At 41.5% G+C, this 20,485-nt stretch overlaps 1 protein-coding gene across 16 annotated transcripts in view; it reads right to left on the bottom strand.

Annotated features, from left to right (window-relative positions):
• Nucleotides 1–20,485, bottom strand: part of AKAP13 (A-kinase anchoring protein 13) — a 342,746-nt gene that overhangs the window by 118,662 nt on the left and 203,599 nt on the right. The window lies entirely within an intron of this gene.

A 20,485-nucleotide genomic window follows, 5' to 3' on the forward strand; every position in this document is an offset into this window, starting at 1 on the left:
GAACGTCACTACTTGCCCTTTCAGCCCTGCACCAGCAGCTTCGGAGGCTTGAAAACCTAATGGCAGTGGTGGGAACGTGATTCATCCACAGACGAAGAAGGGAAAAACAAGGCTTCCTTTTCCAACCCGTTTCCTCCTCCTCCCCTTTCTCCTCCTCACGCTGTTCCCTATGAAAAAGGCTCTGTCAGGCATTTCCAGATGTACCCCAAGCGCTCTGATGTCAGGGGAGGTATGGTAATAAAGGGAGGGGGTGTCATCCTAAACACCACAGGCAAGTTCAACACACTTATCTGTTCCACGAAATTGGGGAAATTGAAACTACACAAGGCAGACATTGCATCTCCCTGGCAAACGCAAGTCAGTGATTTAATATGAGAAAAATGCTAGCCAGTATTTCAGGGCTATGTTTCCAGGATCCAGAAGGGGTTCCAGAAGTGACTGACAAGGCTTAGAAATCATCAAGAGGTCAGCTTTTTTTTCTTGGCGGAGAGGAAGGGAGGGATGGGGAGGTGGTAGGAGGAGCACTTTAAAGAAAATTTTAGAGGAAAGGAGTAGAATGACAGGCACATGCGTCAGTACGTTGTGTGGCTAAGAAGAGTCACCTGGCTGGGACTTCTTCCCCCCTTGAAAGCCACCACTCACATAAACTGAGCCCAGAGTGTGGCTCTAGCACTGTGCGCCCGCTCTCTTATTATCCAAGAGCCCTCCAGCCCCACCCTAGCCAAGATTCTCAGGGGCAGACCTGTTCTAGAATTCATTTTCTTACCTGGGTCATAAATGATCTGGGAGGGAAAGGAGGAGAAGGAACTGAGGGGGACAAAAAGGGAAGAGTGGAGAAAGGAAAACTCCAAAGATGTTCTCCTTCTAGGAGCATTAGGCAGCTGGCATTTTCCTCAAGTGGCCAGAGGAGTCCTTGGCTAGAGTGTGAATGAGGGGACTCAAACATCACAAGTGGAAGGAAAAAAGAGATTTAATACTTAAATTTCTGTCAATATCACAAACAGAGCTGGCGAAGAGGCTTCCCAGGAGCTATGAAAGGGGTAGAGAAGGTCTGATGAGTCACCATCTCCTCTGGCCAGGCATTCAAGTAGCTAACCAGCTCAAAGGAGAGCAAGGCAGCGAATCCTGCTAGTACGCATCTCCCCCTCTACCTAACACACCGCAGCCGCTGAGCCCAGTCCCACACTGTTCCATCCACCGCAGGGAGGTAGACAGCCCCTCCCCTTCCCCACACGCCCTCGGTGAGCCTAGCTCTGTGATGCTACCAACGTGGACAGCGAACCAGATGTTGCTTTTAATTAGAGTGATGATGGGAAACAGTAGAAACAGATGATTAGAGAGAGATTAGAAAGTTGTAAATAAAATTCTAGCTCAGGCTTACCAAAAGGGTGGGAACCTGTCCGGGGATTTACAACTACTCTGAAACTATGTGGTCTAGGGCACAAATCGAAAGGTCCTTTAGGCTTTAGTGTAGGGGAAAATGGATAGTTTATTATCTTTTCTGTACGAACTTTCACCAAGCAATAATTTAGAACTCTCCTTCCTCCCCATATAAACACAAAGCTGCCACCCCTCTGTCCTCAGTATGGTTTATTCCTCACTGCTGCTCCCTTCTGTTTTAATTAGAATCAAATGTTTCCTGCTTCCAAGGTTTCCAGGCATCTCCCTAAGGATCATAGATGCTTTAATCACCACGGAGCCTTTCTATTCCCAACCTCGTGTAACTCCTGACTTAAATAATCTATATTGATTTAACAGATATTTTGTGCCTTGCAGCAAAGGCAAACAAAAGAAACAAAGAGCAAGGTCTCTGTCCTCAAGAAGTTTATATAATTAGAAACCTCTTTCAAAGTTATACTATTGTCTGAAATGGCCGAGATTACTGTTTTGAGACAAACAGATTAATTTCTGTATTTCGGATGATCTGCTGGCTTTGTGCTACAGGCTGGAAATCGAGACTTCCTACTTTTTCTGTACACATAAACATATTAAAAGGATTTGGATTGTCCTTGAGTATTCTGTTCCTTCTTGGAGAACAAATTCTCTGGGTAGGGAACACATACTCTGGGTGGGGGGAAGAGTCTGTTTTGCTTTCCCCTCTGGATTTGTTCAGCACTCTCCACAGAAGGCTGAGTCTATAGTCCAGTGCTTTTGCTGCTGATGTGACAATTCCAAGTTTTTATCAAAAACATCTGGAACCACTGAACAGTTACTCTGTTAGGATTTTGAAACACAGAAACCAATCATTTTACATCCAAACCATAGAGCTGATACCTATGAATTTTCGCTTTAAGAATATTCTCCTTTTCTTTAATTTTGGGAACTTGTAGTAAAATATGTTTATTATTTACAACCTCTTACAGTAGTAATTATTCACAAAATTAATTATATCTCCCTTCTTTCTGTGTCCTCCATCCCACTCTCCAGCCACAACAAGGAGCCCTACGTTCTTCAATAGAAGCTTCAAGTGCTTAAAGTCTGTTCATACCACAGGCCCAACATATATTCTTAAGGATTCCAGAAAATGAAGTATAAAAATATTTTATGCATTTGAAGTTAACTAGAGCATTTCTGTTCATGAATTAAATTTTCCCTTGATATTTAACTCTTAAGGTCTAACCCTTACCCAAATTATTTCAGCATTCTTATGGGTCAACTCTACTTGGCTCCTTTTGTTTCAGTTAAGGCAGAACCCTATCTAAAGTCTCACAGCAAGGTTTCTGAATTAGGACACCACTTAGTGGGTATATGAAAGAGCCAAACAGAACACAAAGGCCAGCAAGCACTGGGGCGGGAAGAGGGGTGTCTACTGCTACTAAAACATTTGTCCTGTACCCCAGAGTGAACATAAAGTAGTAGCATGTCACTGGCTAAAAGACCCACCAATGATCAGTTTTGTCTCTGCAAGGAGCACAAGGTGAACATCAAAGGTTCTTTCCATTCCTAAGTGTGCCACTATCTCACTGAGCATCCTGGGATAATTATTTTGACTCTTGGACCTGCGTTTCCAGAACTGGAAAATGAGAAGGGCTGGACACTAGATCGTATCTGAAGTTCCTTCTTGATCGGATATGGTCAGTATGAGACTAACAAATCTTTATCACTTGCCATATAGCTCACAGGATGTGGGAAGAGGCAGAGGAAAAAGAAAAAGGGATTGAGAAATTCTCTCAAAATCTGCTGTAGAAAACGTAGTATATTTTTGCTTAATTATATTTTCCACCTCCACTTTTCATGTGAAATGAAAAGGAAGGAAACATCTACCACAGTCAACAATTTTCATTAACCTATGATTTCACTAACTTAAAAAATACTGAGTCATCCAGAGCTACACATTTGTTGGTAGCAAAGTTTACTAAAATATAGATAAAACATTGTATTATTTTTATTATTATAGCCTCCATGTGAGCAACTCCAGTCTGCTTAAAATAACAGTCTGCTCCAAATAAGATGTTTGAGTAATTGAGAGAAGACGGGAATTATTTACAACAGCTGCATTGTTTCCAGCGAGGATTTCCTTTTTCATTTCAATTTAGGTGTTTAAGCACTACTGGTCCAGGAGAGGGAGGCCTAGGGCCCCCACTCCCCTGGCTTTTCTTCCACTCCCAGATTTGGAGGTTCCAAGAAGGTTAAAAGAATAAAGGAGAAGGGGAAGGCCTAAAGGGCAAGCAACCGGTCAACCAGCAATTCTCCTCAAACTACCATCTGGCAGCAGCAGGCAGCTCCTCTGCTTTAACCCTTTCTTGACTTCTTCAAGAAGAAACCTTAACACAATTTAGCTGGTAGCAGCAGGTTGTTTGACAACAATAACATTAGCAAAAAGTAATTAAGATGGAAGTAAGACAAGACAAAGCTTTAAAAATGTCTCTTCACCAACCTGTGCTCCTCACAGGAAATAGGTCTCGTGGAACAAGCACACAAATGTTAAATTTTACTAAAATTACCAACAACTTGGTGAAATAAAAGGCAGGAGGAGGGGAGAAAGGGAGAAAGCCGAATCAGAATTCATCTGGAAAAGTGGTGATAGGATAGTTTAACCTCTAGGACAGGTCTTCTGGGGCAAGATTTATTAATAACAACATTCACTGAGTGCTTCCTGTATGCCATGTGCTTCCACATGTACAATTTCACTTATTCCTCATAAAAAGCTACAGGGTGAAACGTCACTGTCTACAGATGCAGAAAAGTCACACTCAGATAAGTCAGTTGTATCAGGTCACACAGCTAATAAAATGAGTCTGCATTAAACTCGGTTCTGTAGATCTTTTTTTCCATATGCGTCTTATTTTGCCTTGAGTAATCCCCTAAACTGAAAGAAATGAAACTATCATGGAGAAAATGTAAGTTAAAATTTGAGGAAAGAAAACTTAGAATTCGTTACTCGTATTATTGGCATTCTTACATTTGATTTTATACAAATGCCAAAGGATAGAAAAAGATTTTATTTTTTCAATAAAAATGACAAATGGTTCCTAATTTTAGAAAGTACAGGTAGAAAAGTGTGTCATTACATTCAACGGACTCAACTTCTTTGCCAACATTTTAATACTTGATATTTAATTTTTTTAATAGCTTCTCACTATTGGTAATATGTTATAATAATCAGAATGAACACATCCAGCATAGAGACTAAAAGATTTCTGGACACTGACAACTGTTCTCTAGGTCTCCTTTAGAATGAATGGGTGTACTGTTCCCAGTTCTCCTCTTGGGAACAAACATTAGTTACCTCTTATGGCAGCATTTCAAACATCTGAAGATACTTATTACAACTCGCTACCCTCCTCAAAGCTTCTCTTCTGGATCATGGTTCCCACAACTGTTCCTCATGCCACAGGGTACCCGACTGAGGGCTCTCAGTTAGTCGGTGTCCTTCTTGTGATGCGAACACCAAAACAAAACCCTCTGGTGTTGAGTACGCTGGGATGATTAAGATCCAACTGGCTTTCTTAACATGAATACCACACCATTAGAAGTAGATAAGCTTGTGGTGAAGTAAGTCACTTCTCATATCTTTTCTTAGTTGGACGTGTCGAAACAGGTCTCCTCCATACTATAATCTTGTGATTTTATTGTAAAACTCACTTTACATCTTTCCTTGTTTAAAGTGTACTAGATAATTTGTAAATATTTAATTTTTTAGGTTGAATTTTCAGTTTCCCAAGGAATGTGGCTTTAAAATACATTAGTATTTTAAAAACCTAGACTGCTTAAGGACGCTAAAAAGGGCAAATTTACTATCGGTAGCAATTTAAACAACCAAGAAGTTTTACATGGAAAATCCATAATAATGTTGTGATTGTAAACTACAACTTCTCATGTGTCACTGTCCTGAATCCTCAACAAGCTTTTCAGTAAATGAAATTCGTTCAATCATTAGACAAATATTCATTGAACACCTGTTTTTGGCACTGAGAATATAACAGAGAACCAGACAGACATTAAATAGTTACAATAGTGTGTGTGAGAAGTGCCAGAATAGAGGAATCACAAGATCACTACAAGAACATCTCCCTTTAGATGTAACATAAACATCTGTGTCTGGAGCTCGGGAGAACAGCTGCGGCTGGGCACACCAATTTGGAAGTCAACACACAGATGTGGCATCGAGGAAACAGAAAGAAAGAATGGTAAACAGTGCCAAATGTTGTGAAAAAGTCAAGCCAATAAGAGATCTGGGTTTTGGTATGTAAATGTTTCATGGACCTTGCTTGGTGAGGGCAAGTTCTGGTGCAGCAGTAGAGTGATGAAAGCTGAATTTCAATATTCTACCATTTCACAGGGGAAAATTTAAGTTCTGCCTGTACACTTCGTTCGCTTTTTCCAGTTTTCTTAAGACATTTTACCCTTCAGACAAAGTGCCTTAGTGAATCATAAAAATATGGTTGCTACAGGATGGCTAACCTGGAAATAAACACTTTAGTGTGTAAAAAACTTTCTGAGGGGCTTCCCTGGTGGCACAGTGGTTGAGAGTCCGCCTGCTGATGCAGGGGTCACGGGTTCGTGCCCTGGTCCGGGAAGATTCCACATGCCGCGGAGCGGCTGGGCCCGTGAGCCGTGGCCGCTGAGCCTGCGCGTCCGGAGCCTGTGCTCCGCAACGGGAGAGGCCACAACAGTGAGAGGCCCGCGTACCGCAAAAAACAAAAAACAAAAAAACTTTCTGAGAAGTAAATGAAGCATTAACAGAGAAAAAGGACCATTAACACAAAGTGAGTTCTATGCCCGTTCTTTCAATTCTTTCCAAGAGATCCTGTCACAGAGACCAAAAGAGAACACTTGAGTGCACACACTGCATCTTCGTCAGGAATATGAACAAAGGTTTCATAATAGCTAGAGCAGGGAAGCAGGGCAGACAGTGTTTTGGCGAGGAAATGGAAACAGAAGGAACAGCCAGCAAGTAAGAAACTCCCTTTCCATATGATCATCTATGGAAATAAGAACAAACCTCACTCTATAAAACAAAGGCAATGAGGTCAGGGAAACAACACTGACAATTATGGACGAGAATCTCCTCATGGGAGTCTGTCATCACCAGCATGTCATGGCCAACTAGTAGCCAACTAGCTAATATTAGCCAAATTTATTTATCTGTTCAACAATATTTAAATCTCTGCCGAAGTTATGGTGCTCTGTGAGGTGCTATGAGAGATATGAAGATGGACGAGGCATTTCTGGGACCTCAAGGAAACATAGCAGGGGCAATGGTATGAAATATAAGACGGCATGGGTAGTACAAATGAAATGTAGGGTTTCAGCAAGGAATAAAGGTCTCTGACTAAACTGACTTAGGCAGAAAGTTTCATGAAGGTGGTGGTTTAACATAAAGGGACAGAAAGAGAGAAAATGGGAGGGAGGAGGCAGGCATCCCAAATGAAGACTGTGAGAGAAGGTGCAGACGTTGATGCGCAACAGGGAGGACAGAGGACGAGCGAGCCGTCTACTACCTGCGTCAGATTCCTGTGAGAGCAGTGCTATGGCCCTGGCCTGGAAAAGCATTCACAGGCTAGATTATGGAAGCATATGATGCCGTGCTAAAAAGTTCAGACTCTATTCAGAGGCAACAGGGAGCCATCGAAGATGTGCCAGCACAGAAGCGGTATGATTTGTGCTGTAATTCAGAAAGGCTGTACAAGTCTCTAGCCTCATCAAGTCTAACCTCCCTTGTCTGGATATCATACTATGTCATGATCCTTATCCAACCTCATTTGCTGTCACTCCTCAAGATATGTAAACGGGTGATCTCTCAAGGTTCCACAATTAGGATATGGGCTTCTTCCTACCCCAGTAACCCTGGCTCTTAGGACAATCGTGGTTTCTGGAATTCCCTACCGCGTCTCTTCCACCTTAACCACAATCTATCCTTCAAATCCCACTTTTCTAGTTAGGCTCTCTGCCTGCTCTAACTCTCCTTCTAACGCTGTACTGTGAACTAAGGTGGTCCTTAGACTCTGCCGCACTGACTTTACAGTGCTCTGTCCTGTGTTCTTCCTTGTTGCTGCTGCTGCTGCGTGTTAGTCTTACTCTAAGTAGAATGGCGACTTCCTTAAAGGCAACAGGTACTTTTTAAATCTCTCCCAGAGCGCCAAAAACAGTACTAGACATCCAAAGGCTGGCTGAGTTACTGATGATGCATTTGTTCCTTACCACAATCATAACCCTAAGACTTTTCAAAAGGCTGACCAGATTCAGTTATTACAGGGGAGAAAAAGTGTTTGTCACTGTTAACCATACACAAAAGGTGAGTAGTCTAAAAGAGGTTCTAGATTTAAAGGATAAAAATCCTGGCCAGACATGAAAACTTGTGTTTAAAATAACCATATCCTTAGGAAAAATTTGAATCTCACATAAAATGAGAATGTGCTACTTTCCTCACCCGACTTATTCTTTTTCTTCACTTCACAGCAAAAAGAACAGCTCTAGCACAGTCAGTCAGTCAGACAAGCCAAAAAATGACTCAATTTCCCATGGAAGACATCCCTCATCCCTCCCAGGCAAACACATGCCAGTACAGTCAAGCCTTCCCAAAAAATGAAGAGGTATAACTTGCTCTTTATATCAATTGTCCAAAAGACAAAACAAAGGGAAAAGAGAAAAATCCTTCAAGAAGAAAACCCACTTTTTAACACTACTGTCAGGAGATAAAAATAATAAAAACATATAGTTTTTTTTTTTTTTAATTTTTGACTGCACCATGAGGCATGTGGGATCTTAGCTCCCCAACCAGGGACTGAACCCTCGTCCCCTGCACTGGAAGGTGGAGTCTTAACCACTGGACTGCCAGGGACGTCCCAAGACATACAGTATTGATAAAAGAAAAATGTTGCTATGAGGAATAAAGGAATGAATACACATAAAGTATTTTGTATAATGCCTGTGGCATGAGTATTATATAAGTATTAGTTGCTATGTTTTATTTTACTATCATCGCTACATCTTTGCCTTATTTTTTAAAGAGGTATTTAAGTCAGCCTACAAGGGAGCATATAAGAAAAAAACAAGTAACTGAAAATTCTGACTTAAGATACAGCTGAAAGAAGAAAACACCTCTGCTTTGATTCAGACCACCATGCTCCCTCTGAAAATATTTTGTATCATGAGACAGGAAAGAAGACAGAGGGAAAAGTTAGGTTCTCTTTCCTCTGATAAGTGGAGAAGGTAGGTAGCTGCCCCAGAAGCTAAGACTAAAGGAGCTACTATGCATCTGAATGCCAAGCTGTTCTATACAGAAACAGTTCTTTAAAATTTAAGGTCAAGATAGGACTGGGAATTCAAATGGAAGAGTTAGCCTTGGGAAAAAAAAAGAAAAAAAGCCTCTTTATCTGAAGCAAAGGGAAAGAAGTAAAAGACAGATATTTATAGATTTTTTTCCTGGCCAATCCCCAAGTGCCTAATTTGGATGGAACTCAAAGTATCCCTGAACAGTCCCCACCCAGTGTCACCATCGGGACAGACAGCATGTGGCTCTTGGAGGTGACTCTGGGAGGAAAGCCTAGCACCATGCCAGCCTCTCGGGTCTCTCCTCTCACCTCTCCTTGGAAAACTCTTCCACTGCAGTCACACGAGTCAACTTACTGTGCTCAGATTAGCTGTGACATCTGGCTGCCTCCACGTCCTGGACCCTGTCCTCCTGTTCCCCACAGAAGCAAAACCGGTCAAGTCTTTAAGACCCCTTCAAATGCCATCACATCCTGATACCTCCACTGAACACCTCAGTCAAAAAACTGGCCTGTTAGGACTTCCCTGGAGGTCCAGTGGGTAAGACTCCATGCTCCCAATGCAGGGGGCCCGGGTTCAATCCCTGGTCGGGGACCTAGATCCCACATGCACGCCGCAACTAAGAGTCTGCATGCTGCAACTAAAAGATCCCGCATGCCGCAACAAAGACCCAGTGCAGCCAAAATAATTTTTAAAAATGTGATTCTGTATTAAAAAACAACAACAACAAAAAAAACTGGCCCTGTCCTTCCTCCAACTCTATTAGAACTGCGTTAGCACTCCTATCACACTTAAATCACACATTATCAGAGTTATCTGGGTACCTGTTGTACAAGTCTCTTGGACCGAGACATCTGTTTCTTTGGCTTTCCTATAGGTTCTGGGGCTTATTTAGCATTCAACAAATGGTTCCTATGTGAATGAATAAATATCCATCTCTTTGAAGAGGAACTTTCAGGCAAGGTAACCCATTCTCAGGAGTAGATCAAACTGGTGCAGGCAACCTAGATTCAGAAGCTCCTTTATTCATAAATGTATATAACCCCTGGATTTTTGATATGGAGACACACACTAGAGAAAAGGGATCTACTCGCTCACCACAAACAAATGGCATTAGTTAGACCTTATCAATAAATGGGACATGTCAGAACTTAATCAGCAAGTAAAAGAACAGAATTCTCTCCCTACCCTGAATTTTTTTTTTTTAAATAAAAATTGCAGTTTGGGTGGGCTCTATAAGATTATCCATGCTGGAGATCTGTCTGACTAAATACATACTAATTTTGGGGTTACTATTTTATTTGTTCATAATTTTTTTTTTTTTTGCGATACGCGGGTCTCTCACTGTTGTGGCCTCTCCCGTTGCAGAGCACAGGCTTCAGACACGCAGGCTCAGTGGCCACGGCTCACGGGCCCAGCTGCTCCGCGGCACGTGGGATCCTCCCGGACCGGGGCACAAACCCGTGTCCCCTGCATCGGCAGGCAGACTCTCAACCACTGCGCCACCAGGGAAGCCCCTATTTGTTCATAATTTTTAACCAACTGATATCCCAGTACCTTCCTAAATATAACTATGTCTCTTTTCAAAACTAATGTGAATGTTTTTAATATAAACCCTGAAGAGAGAAAAAAACTGTTCCCCTCGAAACTTAAAAATATACATACTCTGCACACAACGGTCAATTCACGACCAAGTTTCATGGATGCATTTTGATAATTTCTCCAAAAATATGTGTGTGCATATGTATGTATGTTTAATGGCTCAGAAGATTGCACAGCACTGACTGGCTGTGCACTATGTCAAGGACAGTACATCTAACAAACCAGGGAATCCATGAAGATAGTGTTAAGTAACTGGTAAGAGCATAAAGTATTATGAGGGTCACCCCCTGAGTCCCCAGCACTGAGCAGGAAGGACACAGAAAAGGCCTTGCTCTGTCCCTGCAACTTGCCATCTATAAGATTATTATTAATACTTCTCTTTTGCTTCCCTGTGAGGATGTGATAATAATATTAGTAGTCTTCAAAAGAGCACAGTATTACAGTATTATTTAATATGGCTTACTGTTACTATCTTTCTTTCATACAAGTAGAGTTTTCCTGGGTCTGAATTCTAATGGCTCTATGCCTTTTACCTTTTACCGATAAACCCAAAGTAGCTTTGACCTATCCTGTGTCACTACAAAGGCAACTCTCCAAATTCTATATAGAGGTTCAATTCCAAATAGTCATACTAATGGGTAACCAATGAGGAACTTCCTTTTCTCCACCTAGTTTTTAGTTGCAACTCCTGCCATATTGATTAAACCATTTTTAAGCTGAACTAACAAAATGTAAAAGCCTCCAATATATTTGCTATGAAAACAGGACATAGAATTTTAAAAGAAAGGGAACTACTAAAGGTTATCAGTGCCCTAAGGAGAGAAACTGATAAATGAAGTATACTCTTAGGTAAAGTCCACTGAAGTTGTACCTACAAGAAAACTGTCAATTAACTAGAAATCTGCCTTGCCAAAGTTCTTCCTGTGTTTCTTTTTCTTTCAAGATACCCACCAGGCATCCTACATTGTAAATGCCCATCGTGTGTGAGACACCGTGGCAGGTCCCTGCCCACGAAACATGGCTAAGGCAGCGCCCCTATCAGGAGGTGCGTTACTGCGCAGGCCTCACAGTTCCCAGCACAGTTCCACCACCCAATGCACTAGAGAGGGTAAAGATGGTGAGAGAAGGGTATGCAGGAGGCCTGAGAGAGTGAGGAGTGCAGCACGGGGCAGCGCTTCTGAGAAGGGTCTTAAAGAATCCAAGAGTAAGTACCCAGGTAGGCTCCAAGGATACATTTCAGGCAGAGAATACCTCGTGGATAAAGAGGGGTCTGGCGCGGCTGGCAGCTGGACTGTGGAACAGAACAGCAGAGTTGACAGTATCGTCTGAGTAATCTCAGGAGCCAGACTGTGAAGTCCATGCCACACCACAAAGTTTAGCAAGAATCTCTAACATGAGCCAGAGCAGTGGGTCTCAACACGTGGTCTGCAAAACCTTCAGGGGCTCAGAGACCTCTTCAGCGCATCTGTGGGGTCAAAACTATTTTCACAGTAATCCTACGATGTCATTTGCCCTTTTGCTGTGTTGACATTTGCACTGACAGGCCTTAGCACAAACCAACTCAGTGGTACCAAAGTGAACCAGCAGCTGCTATATTCTTCATAGTATGAAAAACAAAGAAATATTTTCACACAGAATGTCCTTGATGAAGCTGTAAACATTATTAGTATCATTCAATTTCAAGCTTTAGATACTCATCTTTTGATACTCTGTGCGACAAATGGGAAATAGACATAAAATACTTCTGTCATGGAGGTTATTACGGCTGTCTTGAGGAAAATCACCTGTGCAATTGTTTTAAGTTGTGAGCTGACGCAGACACTTTTGTCATGGAACAACATTTTTATTTGAAAGAAAGACTGGCAAACGAAGCATGGCTCTTCAGAACTTGCGTATTTTCCTGAAAATGAACAAAGTGAACCTGTTTCTCAAAAGAAGCAACTGGCAGTATTCATTGCTGATGATAAAATTCAGACTTGCAAGGGAAAATGAGATTTTTGAAAACCTGTATCTGCCACTGTGAACTTGCCAATTTACTAATACTTAAAGACATTTCAGATGAGATTGGTGGTGATACTACCAAACATGATTTTCTGATTTGTAGAATGAAATGTTCAACATTTGGAAGAGTTGCATTATTCTGTGAATCAACATTTCCCAAATGACCAATGCATGATGTTAGAAAATCATGCATGGATAAAAAAAATCCATTCAAAGTACAAGATAGACCAAGTGGCTTTTAATGCGCTAGAGTACAGAAAGTTCAGCGATATGATTTCACATTCCACACTACAGATAACTTCTCAGAACTTACCATTTGTCAATTCTCATCTAGTATCAAAGAAGAATATCACAATTATCTGAGAAAACCATTAAAATATTCCTCCCTTTTCAAGCATATATCTGTGTTAGGCTGGATTTTCCCTATTGCAACAGTCTGAATGAATACGAGATATGAGAATCTGTTTTCTACTGAGCCAGATGTTTGAGTAAAACAATGTCACTCTTCTAATTTTGTTTTTGTTTTGGAAAAGTTATTTTTCATGAAAATATGCTCTTTATGTTAACAAGTAGTGGGTTTACTATGTTACTGTGAATGAATTACATATTTTTAATGTATCAGTTTTAATTTCTAATATGGTAAATAACTGAAGATATAACTCATATAAACAAAATTTCTTTGGAATGCTCAATAATTTTTAAAGTATAAAGGAATCTTGAGACCAAAAAGTTCAAGAACTGCTGAGTTGTAAGGCAGAAAGAGATTAGTGGTAAGGAAACCAGAGTCCAGGTGAGAAAAGATGAATATCTAACCCAGAAGTTTGAAGTGATAAGTTAAATTTGACTGAAAAAAATTTTTTTGATTTGTGCTAAGAAGAAGGAGTCTGGGATGAAAGCTTTCTAGCTTAAGAGACTGTATGCAGTCTCTTTAGCAAGTGGTGTTGGGAAAGGTGGACAGCCACAAGTAAATCAATCAAGTTAGAACACACCCTCACATTACACACAAAAATACACTCAAAATGGCTTAAAGACTTAAATACAAGACATGACTCCATAAAACTCCTATAAGAGAACACAGGCAAAACATTCTCTGACATAAATCGTACCAATGGTTTCTCAGGTCAGTCTCCCAAGGCAATAGAAATGAAAGCAAAAATAAACAAATGGGACCTAATCAAACTTAGAAGCTTTTGTACAGCAAAGGAAACCATAAATGAAATGAAAAGACAACCTATGGACTGAGAGAAAATATTTGCAAATGATGCGACTGACAAGGGCTTAATTTCCAAAATATACAAACAGCCCATACAACTCAACAACAAAAAACAAACAACCCAATCAAAAAATGGGCAGAAGACCTGAACAGACATTTCTCCAAAGAAGACATACAGATGGCCAACAGGCACATGAAAAGATGCTCAACATCACTAATTATTAGAGAAATGCAAATCAAAACTATAATGAGGTACCATCTTACACTGGTCAGAATGGCTATCATTAATCTACAAATAACAAATGCTGGAGAGGGTGTGGAGAAACGGGAACCCTCCTACACTGATGGTGGGAATATAAACTAGGGCAGCCACTATGGAAAACAGTATAGAGGCTCCTCAAAAAACTAAAAATAAAGTTGCCATATGATCCAGCAATCCCACTCCTGGGCATGTATATGGACAAAACTGTACTTCGAAAAGATATATGCACCTCTATGTTCACAGCAGCACTATTCACAATAGCCAAGACATGGAAACAACCTAAATGTTCATCAAAAGATGAATAAAAAAGATCTCTCTCTCTCTCACACACACACACACACACACACACACAATGGAATACTAACTACTCGGCCATAAAAAAGAACGAAATAAATGCCATTCACAGCAACATGGATGGACCTAGGGATTATTATACTAAGTGATGTAACTCAGAAAGGGAACAAACTTCACATGATATCACTTATATGTGGAATCTAAAATACAACAAATGAACTCATCTGTGAAACAGAAAAGACTCACACAGAACAGACTCATGAGACACAGAGAACAGACCTCTGGTTGCTGGGGTGGGGGGAGGGGTGGACTGGGAGGTTGGGGTTACATAGCACATACGAGCTATTACACATAGAAGAGGTAAACAACAAGGTCCCACTGTACAGCACAGGGAACTGTATTCAATACCCTGGGATAAACCGCAATGGAAAATAAAATGGAAAAGAATTGTATATATACGTATAACTGAATCACTTTGCTGTACAGCAGAAATTAACACAACACGGTAAATCAACTACACTTCAATAAAATAAATTTTTTAAAAAAGAAAGAAAAATAGAGAGAGACTATATGAAAGCCAATGCCTTCAGTTTTATATATGTGAAGCGAGGCCCAAACAATTTCCCAATATTCTGAATGAAGCTGATGAATTAAGAGTAACTACAGCAGGAATGAAAAGCAGAGATGGTTTTCTGAAGGGCAAATAAAATTCTTTAGGAAAAGACTGTTTCCATGGTCTATGTGTGAATGAATTTAGCTGAAAGGCACTTTCTCATAGACCACATGGCCGACTGTGTCTCATTCTATTTTTGAAAGACTGAGGCAAATGACCAAGAGGTAAACTGACATGAGTAACTCTTTCATCCAAGTTTCTGGACTGCTTAGTAGGATCAGTGCCCACTGATGTACATCTTTATTACACAACAAATGATAGCCATAATGATACTCTTAAGCCATCAAGAAGAGGATAAATTTTGTTCAGTATTTAAGAAGCCAGTCAAATACATAGGTATTTTAGAAATATACTCCAGCAAAGACTTCCAAATGGAAGCACCAGCACTTAAGGCTTTACCTCCAGCTATCTGAAAACTCTGCAATTTCAAAAAGATTCACTTGTCAGAGCCTCCACAGAGTGCAAATGTTGCAATCTAATTATACGGTGGCTCTTCACTCCTGGGGCAGGTAATATGAGGAGCCACAAGGCATAATTCTAAGGAATGGAAGTTAAAGACACGGTCGAAGACTTCATATATTTTTCTCTTCCTGCCAGAGCTGAGTTCCCTGTGCTACCCCCTGTGGTCATCAGAGCATATATGCATTTGGGGGATGCGGGGTGGGGGGCGGGGGGGAGTTATATCCCTTTAAGAGGCCACCTTGTTAAAATGTTTAAAAATGTAAAATCAATGACAAGCATTTGTCAAGTGTCTTACTACTATTTCTTTATCAAAAAGAAGTTCCTAAAGAAACATTTGTTTTGTGAAAACAAGTGCCAATATTTAAAGTGCTGTCTATTACATTAAAGATGGCCCAGCAGTGCCTCTGCTTAGCAACAGCTGTTGAAATTTCCTGAGTAACTGTACATCTAAAAGTTAGACCCTTGCTTTTAAAAATATTTTGACAATTCCCACTTTCTACTTATTTAGATTTGTGCAATTATCTCCCTCCATTAGACTAAGTTAATTGGTTATGTGATAAAATCCTTTTCAGAAGAGAAATCGGCCAGCCTTCCTTCTTTTTTTAATATCTCATTTTATAATCTCATCTTCCCCAGTCTGTGCTGGGGTGATAAATTGTAAGAACTTATACGAACAACTGCTAGAAGAATGAGACAACCTGGGTCTTTTCACAGCTGTTGCCGTTCCAGGCCTTTAGAGCTTGGTCAGTTGCAGATGCTGTAAGGAGGCTTATGTTTTGTTACCCTTCTGCTTTCTCAACCCCCACATTAAAGCTCTCCTTCATCCTCCCTTTCCTTTCTGCTACCTCCCTCCTTCCTGCTCCATGTTCCCACTAACCAGCCTTACGGAGGAAGGATCAAGGCAACTTTTCACATCAGTCGCTTTCAGGGCACCTTCATGTTTGTCCACTAATAAGTGGCTGGAATTAGGTAACCCATGGGGACTCTAAGTCTAAAAAAAAATAAATAAATAACGAGATTGAGTCAAAACAATCACAACACAAGCATCACTTTCTGGAACTGGAATGAAAAAACTGGCTCCCTATTTTAAGGCCAGCAAGGCTGTCAACAGGGCAAAATCCCCTGAGTGAGACATTTCAGGACTCCACTTCATGCCTGATGTTATAATGCCACCAAAAGTGAACAGAAGGGACACTGGTATATATAGGCCTAAACAAGAGATGATTCTTGAAAGGGCATGCGTTATCTTGTTTTTACTTAAACGAAGAGCCATGCCAAGAGATAGACATGTGGCAATAAAGGTCCCCATGGGGAATAAAACAAAGATGAGAAAACTAAGCATTATTAGGCTCTGATGAGCTTTCCACCCCCAGCCCTCACCGGCTCCAGGGACAGCTGAAACAGGAGCTCCCAGTATGACACCAAAACCAAAGTGAGGAGGTAGAGACACATGGTCACTATGACACTGAGCAGCAGATGTCAATCATCTGTACTCAGTGTTTCCAGCATTTCTTAAGAACCTCCATTGGCTTTATCGAGCCTGGGGGGCTATGCAGGTGGAGTGCGCCAATGACAAACTCTCAAAGCCTACGGGACACAGTCTTTCGACTTATAAAGCAAACCTCAGAGCACTGTCCATATTATGTGCCAATCTTGAAACAGCATTTCTGCTCACGGCTTGCAAGGCGGGTTCAGCTGCAACAGCAAATGTATTAAAGTCCCACGTCAAGAAAGCTAGGATTTAAATCCTCTTCCTGAGTCAAGGAGGAAAGAACAGTCTCAAGTAAGGAGAAAAACAATTCAATGAGCTTGATGTGAAGCAGACACAGCATTAATGAGGGAGGAGGGCCAGAGCTCTATTTTCTTCCTCTAGATCATCCCATTAGGGAAACCTAATGACTCCTAGGAAGGAACACAGCCTATTTGCGTTGTGTACAATGGTGATAGAGACAGGAACTGTTCCATGGCAAAACAATCACAACACAAGCATCACTTTCTGGAACTGGAATGAAAAGAGCTCCCTATTTTAAGGCCAGCAAGGCTGTCAACAGGGGAAAATCCCCTGGGTGAGACATTTCAGAACTCCACTTCATGCCTGATGTTATAATGCCACCAAAAGTGAACAGAAGGGACACTGGTATATATAGGCCTAAACAAGAGATGATTCCTTCCCTAAGTTCCCATGACTCAGATGCCAACTAGTGGTTCATTCCTTTATCTCTCCTAACAGAGCTTCTTGAGGGATGGGATGTATCTTACTCATTTAACCCATCATGCACCCTCAGTTTCTATTATAATAGAATTTGTGTGTTCAACACACAAAACAGTAGGTGTCTGCAAATTAAAGGCTTGATTTAGTTTTGCAAATGCACAACAGTAAGTCCTGTAGGAAGGGAATACATTCTAACAGTATCATTTATCACTGGAATCTTTTGTTATAAACGTTTAAAAGTAAGGAACTCATGCATGGATATATATGTGCTCTCTCCATGCTTCCCCTGCTGACAAGTCAGTCTGTGGCTTCCCACAATCCCTGGCCTCACAGGGGTGGAATGAGAGAAAAATTTCCTGAGTCTCTTGGAATGGATGTCCTGTTGCCCACAAAGTGGAGGTCACACACTGCACGGGTTCTGGGGCTTCTTGTCATGCATCCCCCTCCAGACTGGTCCAGGCCCTGATCCAATCTCAAGAGGCCTGTAGCTGATGCAGTGGCCCTGGCTCTTCTTTCTCCACCTCTGCCACTAGCCCAGCATGGGAGGGAGAGGCCTGATGCCAACCCACTGCAACCCGATGCAACTCCTAGACCTCTCTGCCTAAAAGGAGCTTGGCTTGTAGATGATTCAATGGGGAAATGAATAAAATAGAATTTGGGATGGCAAAATGAGGAAAGCTGGCAAAGGAATGAATCGATGATGTCAGAAACACAAGAGCCCACAAGCACATTTACGTAAGTTATTATTTTCATAGAAACAGAAAGATGAAGGGCACTGGAAAGGGGATCTTCCTCCCTTTCTGCTTTTCCCAGGGATGCTGGGTTACCTCCCCTAGTGGAGGACACGGCAAGCACAAGGCTCTTCCCTGTCTCACGCCATTCGTCTACCGTGGCATGGCCAGGAAGCATCATTAAACCCACCTGTAGTCCTAACCGACTCACACGGGCTCGTTTGTAACCAAAGACCCCCCTGCCTTGGTAAGTAACAAATTGCATTAAATTACAGAGAAGGCAGCCCAGGACAAGCACACATCAAAAGCAAGCTGCCGTGCTCTGGAAAGCAAAAAGCAACAAGAGGTGAGACTCTTACATCTGTCCAGATTGCCCTGCACTGTGACCGGCATGAGGCCCCACCACAGGCCTCCAAGAGTCCGCGTGAGACGGCAATTTGCTGCAGGCAGTACTGCAGAGCTGACCAGGCAGCAGATGCCCGCAGCACAGGACTCAGTGTGCAGATTCAGCTGTGCCCTTCCCATGACTTCTCTCCACGTATGGGGATGGCGTGAGGATTTCGTAAAACAGAAGAGGGTCACTGATAAGGAGAGGTGGTCCTATTTAAGTATTTCCCCAGCAGAGGAAGCACAGACCTGGAGAGGTTTGCAGGGTGCCTCAGCTGACAGTGGGATACTAAGGAGATGACTTCAGTGAGATGAGGTGATCTCTCAAGTAGAGGTGGGCAGGCAGGGAGAGGCCGGCCCACAGCAAGGCTCCAGGGTTTGGGGTCCTGGGCCTGGCTCTGTGCTAACTAGCTGGGCAAACAAGGGCAGGCTGTTTGAGCACTGGAGCACTCTGGGTATAGACTGCAAACTACAGGGTATAGACTGCATGACAGAGACTACAACTGCCGCCCTACACTAAGATTCTATAACAAGAACAACTTATTCTGGAAGATTTTGACTTCCGGTAGTGGCAGAATCTGGAATACAAACAGAAAAGACCTTTATTTTCTTTTATTTTTTTTAACATCTTTATTGGAGTATAATAGCTTTACAATGGTGTGTTTCTGCTTTATAACAAAGTGAATCAGCTACATATATACATATATGCCCACACCTCTTCGCTTGCGTCTCCCTCCCTCCCTCCCTATCCCACCCCTCTAGGTGGTCACAAAACACGGAGCTGACCTCCCTGTGCTATGCGGCTGCTTCCCACTAGCTATCTGTTTTACGTTTGGTAGTATATAATATATGTCCATGCCACTCTCTCACTTTGTCCCAGCTTACCCTTCCTGCTTCCCGTGTCCTCAAGTCCATTCTCTAGTAGGTCTGCATCTTTATTCCCGTCTAGCTCCTAGGTTCTTCATGACCTTTTTTCTTTTTTTTTAGATTCCATATATATGTATTAGCATATGGTATTTCTTTTTCTCTTTCTGACTTACTTCACTCTGTATGACGGTCTCTAGGTCCATCCACCTCACTACAAATAACTCAGTTTCATTCCCTTTTATGGCTGAGTAATATTCCATTGTATATATGTGCCACATCCTCTTTATCCATTCATCTGTTGATGGACACTTAGGTTGCTTCCGTGTCCTGGCTACTGTAAATACAGCTGCAATGAACATTTTGGTACATGACTCTTTTTGAATTATGGTTTTCTCAGGGTATATGCCCAGTAGTGGGATTGTTGGGTCATATGGTAGTTCTATTTGTAGTTTTTTAAGGAACCTCCATACTGTTCTCCATAGTGGCTGTATCAATTTACATTCCCACCAACAGTACAAGAGGGTTCCCTTTTCTCCACACCCTCTCCAGCATTTATTGTTTCTAGATTTTTTTGATGATGGCCATTCTGACCTGTGTGAAATGATATCTCATTGTAGTTTTGATTTGCACTTCTCTAATGATTAATGATGTTGAGCATTCTTTCATGTGTCTGTTGGCAATCTGCATATCTTCTTTGCAGAAATGTCTATGTAGGTCTTCTGCCCATTTTTGGACTGGGTTGTTTGTTTTTTTGATACTGAGCTGCATGAGCTGCTTGTAAATTTTGGAGATTAATCCTTTGTCAGCTGCTTCATTTGCAAATATTTTCTCCCATTCCGAGGGCTGTCTTTTCATCTTGTTTATGGTTTCCTTGGCTGTGCAAAAGCTTTTATGTTTCATTAGGTCCCATTTGTTTATTTTTGTTTTTATTTCCATTTCTCTAGGAGGTGGGTCAAAAAGGATCTTGCTGTGACTTATGTCATAGAGTGTTCTGCCTATGTTTTCCTCTAAGAGTTTGAAGGTGTCTGGCCTTACATTTAGGTCTTTAACCCATTTTGAGTTTAAT

This window comes from Delphinapterus leucas, chromosome 2 (genome assembly GCF_059928025.1).
Source record: "Delphinapterus leucas isolate spDelLeu-1000000601 "Yukka" chromosome 2, BTC_Dleu_Yukka2, whole genome shotgun sequence".
Lineage (NCBI taxonomy): Eukaryota > Metazoa > Chordata > Mammalia > Artiodactyla > Monodontidae > Delphinapterus > Delphinapterus leucas.